Below are 11,002 nucleotides of genomic sequence, written 5' to 3'. Positions count from 1 at the left end.
AACGATGGCAGAACAGGTCTCTGGAATAATGATTCCCAGAGCCTGGGGGGAGATGCATGTGGAGAACTTCAGGTCCTGCAGGCTTCTCCCTGTCGCCAAGTAGCGCAACGTGGCGATGAGCCTCTGCTCCGGAGTGATGGCTTGCCGCATGCAGGTATCCTGCCTGGTGATATACTGGGGACAGCAAAGCCAGCAGACGGTGAAAAACGGGGTCCGTCATCCAGAGATAATTCCTGAAATCATCAGGATTATTCTCCTGGATCTCACGGAGCAAAGGCATGTGCGAGAACTGGTCACGCTGGCGCAACCAATTCTTGGTCCACAAACGCCTCCCCTCCCTGTTCATGGACCGGGCTTGTGTCAAAGTAAGAACCCCAACACGAAGCCCCTGCACAGCACAAACTCTACGACGAGTACGTAGACGAAACATGGTTTGAAAATGGTTGGCTGGTCAGAACGGACAACAGAAAGCACTGATAAACAGCAAGGCCTGAAAGAACGACCTGAATAGCAGAAGCAAGCAGACAATAAGCAATGCAAATCAAAGCGTACTATACCAAGATATAGTCCACAATGAGAAACTAATGCTTACTGACTGAACACACTGATTATCAGATACGCAAAGACAAGCAGAAACTGAAGAGCAGTACCGAACTGAAGCACAAATCTGAAAAGCGCGAATCGTCTCTCACCAAACTTCTACTAACATGCGATAGACACGAGATCAGCAGAAGGAGCCCAAAGGGTGCCGGACGTGGTGCTGAACTTCCCTTTTCTAGTGCCGCCGTGCGCGGCTTACGTCACTGCGTTCTTGGCAACCGGAAATTCCGACAACTTAGTCCGACTGTGTGTATGTATGCAACATCACTTCCGGACCTCTTCCGGAATTAATCCGTCGGAATAACTCTGACGGATTTGGTTGTCGGAATCTCTGACCATGTGTACAAGGGCTAAGAGTACAGTATTATTCATCCCACCAATAACTACTTGTGTTGATATTAGGACTGGGGATCTTGCATTAAGATTTTTCAACAGTTTGAAGATCAGTGAAATTGGTAGAAAGAGAAGACCATCCTGGAACACATAGGAGAAGCCCAGTGGCTCTGGCTGGTGGAAGCAACCTGTGTAGCAGTCTGGAATCTCTGGAAAATCACATGGACAGTGTTTATGATGGTGCCATAATTCCTCCCTGACAAAACCCAGGCCAATTATCAGTCAGTAAGCATTCATTATATAAGAGCAACCAAATCTTTAAAGCTGAAGTTTAGGTATGCATATACTGGTCCAGCTTGGAGCATTGTAACTATGCATGGTACCATAGCTGCAAGATTCCTATGGGAGCTGGAAATCACTGTAATAGACACTGCTGCTCACTTTCAACAGGAGGTCACTCACTCAGCAGGGGTACCCTTCAGGAAACACTTTGCATTTTCTCAATGAATGTAAAGCTTTCTCTGGACGAGGTGAAGTTCGTAACATCACTGCTCCACCTTGTCCAATCAGAGAACGCTTTGCATTTATTGAGAAAATGTAAAGTCTTCTGTGAATAGCTCCTGTGCCAAGCAAGCATCCTTCTGTGTTCAAAGCAGCAGGATAATGGCTCAACATGGGACCCAGGAATCTATGAGTGATCAATGTAGTAGTGGTGCGTAATTCAGTGACTTCCAGCTTCTACGAGGATTGGCCAGGTATGGCACAAAATTACTTATATTGCTTCAAGCGGAACCAATCTATCTATGCAAAAAATAGCTATTCCTGGAAATACGTTTTCATTTTAATATTTAGCTATTTTGTTGCTGTAAGCCTGTAAGCAGGCTCATGCTGTGGACCCTATAAAGTGAACCTGTTGCTTTTCCCTGCAGTATCGAAACTTGCCGCGTAGTCACCTAATCATCTTTAGATTTACTAAAACTTTATAACATGAAGAACTAATCAATCAATCTGAATCCAGTCAAGGAGACCCTTGCACTACCTACCTAATAGATTGGCAAATCAAGATGTAGATAGGTTACTAGGATGTTAGGTAAACTTAGTTCTTATTGGCTCCTCTGTAATCATTGGTTCGGCTGTTGATTTATTTGCACTGTTCTGGATCTTATAGGCTGTAGCTTTTATTGCTTTCCCCAGGGTCCTAGAGGTTTCTAGAACACAGAGGGCAGAAAGATTCATATGAGCAGCCTGAATATTTATAATGCTGCAGCCAATCTGCAGCATAATACCCCCCCCCCCCCCATACTGATGGGGGGTATACACCGAGGGGGGTCTATACTGATGTGGCGGTATGCACTGAGGGGGGTTCTATACTGATGGGGGGTATGCACTGAGGGCGGAGATCTATACTGATGGGGGTATGCACTGAGGGGGTCTATACTGATGTGGGGGTATGCACTGAGGGTGGAGATCTATACTGATGGGGGTATGCACTGAGGGGGGATCTATACTGATGTGGGGGTATGCACTGAGGGCGGAGATCTATACTGATGGGGGTATGCACTTAGGGGTCTATACTGATAGAGGGGGGTCTGTGCTGAGGGAGGAGGGTCTATACTGAGGAAGGGGGGTCTTTACTAACTGAGGGGGGTCTGTACTGTAGGAGGGGGATCTATACTGTGTATGTACTTAGTGGGGGGTTCTATACCGAGAGAGGGGGGTCTGTAGTTAGTGGAAGGGGGACTATAGTTGGTGGAGGGGGGGTGATACCAATATTTTCCCCATGGGGTGACACCAACCCTGGCGACGCCACTGAACTCAACAGCTCCTACAGGGGTAACGCTACATAAAGTAGATCATACAGTGAGTTTGTAATAAGTATGATGAGTCCAGGGCCGGACTGTGGGACACAGGCTGTTTTTTCACCACCCCTTCCCCCGCCCCCCCCCCCCCCATTACCTCTTATTAGTGTCCAGTCCATCATTTCATAGGAGGAGTCCCTTAAGTTCTCCCATAAAAGAGGAGTATATCTCCCATGGTTTAGACAAAGGATCTTTCATTCTTTTACCAGTGTAGGACCCACTAATTAACCACTTTAATACCGGGCCTTTTCTGGCACTTCTCTCCTACATGTAAAAATCGTATTTTTTTTGTTAGAAAATTACTCAGAACCCCCAAACATTCTATATGTTTTTTTAGCAGATACCCTAGGGAATAAAATGGCAGTCATTGCAACTTTTTATCTTGCATGGGATTTGCGCAATAATTCTTCAAGCGCCTTTTTTTTTTTTTACGGTTTCCTGAATTAAAAACGAAACAGTAAAGTTAGCCCAATTTTTTTGTACAATGTGAAAGATGATGTTACGCCAAGTAAATAGATACCATGTTTTAAAATTACGCACACTCATGGAATGGCGCCAAACTTCGGTACTTAAAAATCTCCATAGGCGAAGCTTTGAAAATTTTTACATTTCTTTATTTTAATTTTTTTTGATCACATTTATTCCTATTACAGGGAATGTAAACATCCCTTGTAATAAGAATCTATCGTGACAGGTCCTCTTAATGGAGAGATGCGGGACCAATAAGACCCCACATCTCTCCTCCAGGCTGTAAAGCATAAGATCGGAAAAAAAATGATCCAATTATTTTACAATGCCGTGTCCTGACGTGACGTCATAATGTCATGCCTGAACCTCCGATGGTCATAGAGATGACTGGTGACCATCTGTGAATGTTCAGGTGTTTTTGTGCAGACATGATACAGGAGATGGTCAGAAACTGCCGACACATTAGAGGAGATAGTCAGAGATTGTGAACATGATACAAGAGATGATCAGAGACTGCAGACACATTAGAGGAGATGGTCAGAGACTGCAGACATGATACAGGAGATGGTCAGAGACTATGGACATGATACAGGAGATGGTCAGAGACTGCCGACACATTAGAGGAGATGGTCAGAGACTGCCGACACATTAGAGGAGATGGTCAGAGATTGCGAACATGATACAAGAGATGATCAGAGACTGCAGACACATTAGAGGAGACGGTCAGAGACTGCATACATGATACAGGAGATGGTCAAAGACTATGGACATGATACAGGAGATGGTCAGAGACTATGGACATGACACAAGAGATGGTCAGAGACTGTGAACATGATACAGGAGATGGTCAGAGACTGCGGACATGACACAGGAGATGGTCAGAGACTATGGACATGATACAGAAGATGGTCAGAGACTATGCACATGATACATGAGATGGTCAGAGACTGCGGACATGATACAGGAGATGGTCAGAGACTGCAGACATGATACAGGAGATGGTCAGAGACTGCAGACATGATACAGGAGATGGTCAGAGACTATGGACATGATACAGGAGATGGTCAGAGACTGCGGACGTGATATGGGAGATGGTCAGAGACTGTGGACATGATACAGGAGATGGTCAGAGACTGCGGACATGACACAGGAGATGGTCAGAGACTATGGACATGATACAGGAGATGGTCTGAGACTGCAGACATAGTACATGAGATGGGCAGAGAATGCATGTATGGAACTCAGTGTAAAAGAGTATAGTACAGTAGTAAAAGAGTACAGTAACTTGTAATTGAATTTAGGGGAACCCCACGCTTTTTTTTAAATTAATTTTTAATTTTTTATCAATGAATGAATTGTCGGCTCATACAGAGAACACTCATTGAGTGTTCTCTGTATTACAGGAGCCGACAATGGAAAGTGATTTTAAAAGACTTTTTTTCCTTTGAAAAAAATGACACTTTGTGCAGGGACAGTTCTAAGCACGGGAAACATGCGCCCCTTCACAGGCATACTATAGACACCCCCCAGGTACAAAATTTAAAGGAATATTACACTTTTATTGTTTCACTTTAATCATTATTAAAATCACTGCTCCTGAAAAAACTGCAGTTTTTAAAACGTTTTTTTGCATTGATCCATGTCCCCTGGGGCAGGACCCGGGTCCCGAAACACTTTTTAGGACAGTAACTTGCATATTAGCCTTTAAAATTAGTACTTTAGATTGTGAACGATCGAGTCCCATAGACTTTAATAGGGTTCTAAAGTTCACACGAAGTTTAGGTCTGTTCGCAGGTTCTGGTGCGAACCGAAATGGGGGGTGTCTGGCTCATCCTTAGTAGATTGTCTAGGGGTGAGTTAACCCTCAATATCTCTGTTAAGGTGTGACTTTCAATTCCCACAGGCCTGTGAGATTAGCCCATTGAGACAATGACACAAAACAACAAAGTCTCTCCGAGAAAATCTAAATCTTTATTCTTTGGTGTGAATATTTAAAGGGGGCTTTCAGAAAGTAACACCCCTTTGAACGTGTCATACAAATTATCCAATCATATGCAAGTACAATTTATGACAAAAGTGAAACTAATGATTTACTAGAAAATCACGTGCTTTACAAGAAGTGTGAGGTAACTTATGAGAAATAGAAACTAGATTACCAATACGTACACCCAGCAATATGTAAAAATGGAGTACATAAAAGACAACAAAAGAAGAAGCTGATTATAATAAAATAGGTACAGTTAAGCTAAATATCCCTTCAATCCCCTCTTAGATCATATAAGATGATCCCTACATTCTATGTTGTGTTTTAATAGTTCTTTGGGATTGTGGCATAGATGGAATGTAGTTTGCTACATATCCAACATTTTTTTCATACCCTGATTTTGGAGCATAAGCATACTTAAATTTTAGCAAAAACATCTTATCAGTAAAACTATCTCCAATCTCTCTTTTGGTTCTAGCTTGTGTCACTATAATGTTCTCGTGTGTTCCCACAGATACTTTTAATTGCACCCAGATCTTCAGGGAGGTAGATACAGTTAGCGATGATCCAGGTGGGTAGGAACACTGTCAAAGAGATCAGGATCAGTAGGCAGAATGCCTTGCCAGAAATCTGTGGTGAAATAAGCAAGGGAGGCCCGGAATAAAAGACAGAAAGGAAATAGATGAAGGGCCGGGCATGACAGATGTTGAGAGTGAAAGCAACTATAGGGTTAAAAAATGGAATTGGGAGAGGAAAGGGAGGAGCCATTGAGAGAGGAACAGAAAGGGGTGGGAGGTTATATATTCAGCGTGGGCGGGGACTCCCGGCAAACGAAGAGAGGACAGCAGGGAGAAAAGTTTGAGCTGGCAGCAGGTACATAGACTCTCTGGGGCATGGCATTGCGGTCTGGGGACTTTTGCTGTGGCGGCCATGGAGGGCTCATTGGCGCGGTTGCGGGGGCAGCGGGATCCGGGGGAGCTGAGTGTCTTCTGGGCCGAGTGGCGGTCCTCAGGTGGGATTAGGCGGGGGTTATCCACGGGGGGGGACGAGACACCACGCGCTCGACGGTCGCAGCTTCCGGAGGGCTCCTCCAGGCCGCTCCACCAGAGCTCAGCACATCTACAGGAGCCGTTGACGGACCCGCTGGCCCCTCTGGCTGGGAGGACAACTTCCTTGCTGGCTGGGGGGGGACCGAGCGGAGTCCTCCACATTGGCGAGGCGTGGGGGCGGGGCTTTGGGCCACGATGGCGCCCACTTCCCGTCTGGGGGTTCAGAGCGGAGAGGGATAGCAGTTCCCCCTTCCACGCCGGGAGGGCAGGCCCGGGGGGACACCCGGCATGGGGGAGCTGAGCAACACCTGCAAGGCCGCTGCCGGACGCTGCTGGTAGGTCCGCTGGGCAGAGTGCGGGGGAGCGGCGGGGGGTCAGGGCCGGCGGGGACCATGCGGAGCCATGTTGCGGCCACACCGCGCTGTGGGACTGGGGATGGTCGGACCACCGGGAGAGGATGAGCCGCGCCACGAAGATAAGCTGCGGCCGCTGGGCACGAGTCGCCTGGGGGGCTGGTCACACCCGTGCTACCAACGGCAGCAGTGCTGGCAGAGGGCGAGATGGTCGAATGAGGAGTTCCGTGGAGGGATCGAGTCGGCGGGAGCATCCGGAGTCACGGCTGAGGGGAGCACTCCCTGGCAGCCAGGTGAGACATTGAACTTCTTTCTAACTGTTTTTGATGGGTGCAGGATGCTGGATGTGGGTGCGGAGGGGTAGAGTGGGGGGCAGGGGCGGGGTGCCAGTTGCCCCTCGGGGGGCGGGCAGCAGCTGCCTGCCACCCGAGGGACACGAGAGCCTTCTAAGAAGGGCTGGGGGGTTGAAGGAGTTGATTAGGAGTTTGGCAGTCAATCAGGTGGTGCCCCTGCAGGCTGCGCCGTGGGTTGGGGATGGGTAAAGAGCTTGGGATGGGGAGCATCCTAGGGTGACAGTGGAGCCTCAGGCTACGACATTGGGGGAGTGTCGGCAGGTGCCATGGGATTGTATAAGCTGCGGGAACAAGGTCGATGGTGAGGGTGGAGGTGATCTGGTGGGGCCATGCAGCGAAGCGTAGGTCGGCGTGGGTGCTGAGGGCCGTAGGGCTCGCATCCGACACTGGATATGAGGGGCGGGATTGGTGAGGGTGAGTATGTGGAGAGTTTTCCTTTGGCCCCACGAGGATTTTCAGCTGGACGGGGTCAAACCGGTGACTCTGAGCAAGACGAGGGGTTGGGGAGGGGTTACCGTCTGATACCCAGGCCATTCACGGGCTGTTTGCAGGTGTAGCTCTCATGGCCAGCGTGATAGGTCCCCGGTGCTCTGCGTAGCGTGTTGCGTTCTAGGTACGCTATGAGGGGGGCTCCTGAGGGGTGTGGCGGGACAGCGTGGCTGCGTTCTGAGGAGCAAGTTCGGGTCCTTCGCCCATATTGGCTGAACGGACATATACTTAACGTGGATCGGTTGCATGGCCCCTGCGCAAGGATGGCACGCTTAATAGCGTAGCGAACCACATTTCTGAGTGGGTTTCTGTAGTGTAGTGTTTATCACGCTCGCCCCACACGCGAAAGGTCCCCGGTTCGTAACCGGGCAGAAACAGGGCTTACGTTTCAAAGGGGGGGGGCCAGGGGATCTAGACTCCCAGACGGAAAGAAGTGGGGGTGCTGACGTTTTACGGGGCATGCAAGGCTGGGGGAGTCCAGTCGCTCGGGCAGGGGTGCTCCGGTTGTGGGGGTAATCGCCCCCTGTCCCGTTTTTTCCTCCAACAAGAAAGCGTGGCGGCGAGACTGCTTGCCACAGGGATAACCCCAGTGAAGGTGGACAAGGCACGGCCTGGCCTCAATGGTTACCCTGATAGGGGGGTAGGTTTTCAATTCCCGGTTCGTTGGCGGTGGTCCCGCCGATGGAGCAGACCCTGTGGGCGGCACTGCTGCATCCCGGGGGGGTTCGGAGAAGGGGGCAAAAGAGGTGGCTTTGGGCTGGTGGGCGGGCCTTCTGCCGACTGGCCTTTGCAGGTTTTTGGTCGTGTCATGTTTGGGGGGTGGTGCCAGGGACGGAACCTCACAAGCCTTGACTTATTCATCTCCGCACTTCCGATAAGGGGGTGGGACGCCTCATACCCTGAGGCTTGTAAGGGGTCCTACACGTCCTTTTGACGCTGTGGTTGCTTGGATTGGGTACTGTGGGCGGGGGGCGCTCATGGGCTAATCGGACATGGCGTCGGTAGTTTGGTTGCTATAGGTGCTCCCGGAGAGCTTTCGCCTCTTAGGGTACTGTTGACTGGAGCAGTTTTCAGTGGTCCACTGCTTGCCCCTGGACTGTTCCATTTCACGCCTTGTTTGCACTATTCAGTTCATCCCTGGATTGGGTGGTAAGGTGTGTTTCTGGCTGGGTAGCTGTCACCCATTTGGACGACTTTCCTTTTGTGGGCCCCCCTTCTTACTAGTTGCGGGCGATCCTCTTAGACTCGTTGCAGCGCATGAAAAAATTTGGGGGTCTGTTAACGGCAGCTGAGACGGAGGGTAGCACGACGGAACTGAGTTTCTGGGGCTTCAAGGCAGACGGGGGTGCCATGGAATGCAAGTTGCCGACGGATAAGGTAGATGGGTTCTAGGTGGTAATTGGGGAGATGGTGGGGGGGCTGAAGAAAGTGCAACTTCGGCAGTGGCAGTCAGTGGGGCGAGTTGAGCTTCGCTGGCCGCATATTTCCGATGGGTGGGGTTTGCGGCTGACTGTCGGCGGCCTCGGCAGGGGGGCAGGTTCCGAACATTTCGTTGGATTGCCCAGGGAACGTACGGAGGATGTAAGGGCTTGGCATAGGTTCCAGGAGCAACACAATGGCAGATTGGCTTGGTTGGATGGACTGGTAAGTAAGTTTGATCGGGCCTTGGTCACGGGCTCGGCGGGGTCGACAGGCTACGGGGCCTTGTTACACAGTCAGTGGAGCGCGGCTTGGCCGGAGTCGGGGGGCGGAGGCAGGCTTCACGGGGTACCTGGTACTGCTGGAATAGGTTGCGGTGGTTCTGACGGTGGACGTAGGGGGTACGACTGGTAGGTATTTCAGGATCAGGTTGAACTGCATTAACGGGGGTTGCTGCGGGTAAGTAATCGCGTCTCAGTTTTTATCAGACGATGAGCCAGCCGTGGGGCCACCTAGTGTTGCGGGTTTACACCTGAGCATTCTTACGGGGAGGGTCCATACTCTGGGAGTTGAAACTAGCTTGGCCACTTCCTTGTCTCAGCTTCAGTGGCAGCGGTTCAGGGTCTTGGCACCGACCGCGGTGAAGGCGGGGGTTCCCCTGTCCGGGGGTGGCTGGGAGAATACCTTGGAGTCGCCGCAGGATGGATCGGGAGGTTGGTGAGCGGGCCAACTTGGGCGATGTACGGCAACGTGGGGGAAAGAGGGGTTTGTCGTTACACAGCTGGGAGGGGCCGTTTTTGGGTTTGATAATGCTGTACTTTGTGTCCGGGCAGAGGGACAGAAGGGGATTGATATCGGCCATCGATCGTAAACGGGCAGCCTTGGTGTTATGATTTACGCTCATGGGAAGGGGGTTTTTTCGCAATGGGTTGCTGGGTGAGACAGGGTTTAAAGGTGTGTTGGGATACGAAATACAGTTGGTCCGCATGGGTTTTTCGATTGCATTTTTCTGAGCGATTCGGGTGGACGGACCAGTTGGTCCGGCGGAGAAGGTTGGAAGGGGTCTGGTGTGGCAGGGCGTGTGTATATAAAGGGGATAGAGTTATGCTGAAGCTTCGGAGGCCAAGGACTTATCATAAAGGGAGGGGTGTGGATATATCTATATGATGGTGTACATTTACCCGGGTCGACAGTTTGTCCGGTAGGGATGGTAAGGGAAATGGTACGGAGTCGGCCTGGGGGATGGCCTGTTGCTGATGCATAGTAATGGGAACTTTTTGTCAAGGTTGCTATTTGTGGGGTGTTTCGGAAATGCCTGGTAGCGGGTGGGTTGGAGAGTCCGTTATTTGCCCCACACTCCTTCTGCATTGGGGTGGCCATAGAGGCTGCCGGATGTGGGTTGGATGGGGCTGCTGTGAAGAAGAATGGGAGGTGGGAATCCAGAAGTTTTGGGTCTTACGTGCGCCCACACTTGTTGGTGGGAGGGTTTTAAAAAAAAAAAAATACAGAATGGGGAAAATGGGGAACTGGGTATGGCACAACGGGTGGTCAGTTTCTGGTGTTGGTAATTGTTGTTTGTATTGCTTCCTTATGTCCTTTCAGAAGGAGGTCACATACGCCTCGTCTGGAATCTAGGGCATTCTTCTCTCTTTTTTTGGGGGGAGCCAGGAGAGCGGAGGTCAGGACAAGCGGCAGTCAGCTTGGGATTTATTGCAGAGAGGCAGGCATCAGGTGGTTGGGTAACCCTGGATAAGCTGGAACAGCATAGTGCCGAAAAATACAACAGGTTTTTACTGGGATGGTAATGGGGGGGTCTGATACAGTCGGGTAAACCTCTTGGCGGCTGGCGGAATCGGGGTTGGGACCCATACAGTTTGCTTAACGGTGAACGGGGCTCTGGGAAGTTTGGTGACTAGTATTGGGGATTTGTTATTCGGCACACGGAGTTGGAGGTTAATGTGAGAGTGTCCCAACGGGGGGATGGAGTGCCTTATCTGCAGTGGGTATTGAGGATGGCTTTGGGCAGGACGGGATCACCAGGGCACTGTGGGGGTGGGGGGCCCTCAAGGCTAAGGGGGTCATCCTTGCGGGCTGT

Source organism: Lithobates pipiens, unplaced genomic scaffold (genome assembly GCF_037356315.1).
Source record: "Lithobates pipiens isolate NorthernLeopardFrog02 unplaced genomic scaffold, aLitPip1_a1.2 Scaffold_22, whole genome shotgun sequence".
Classification (NCBI taxonomy): domain Eukaryota; kingdom Metazoa; phylum Chordata; class Amphibia; order Anura; family Ranidae; genus Lithobates; species Lithobates pipiens.
Note: the sequence above shows the minus strand (reverse complement) of the source record.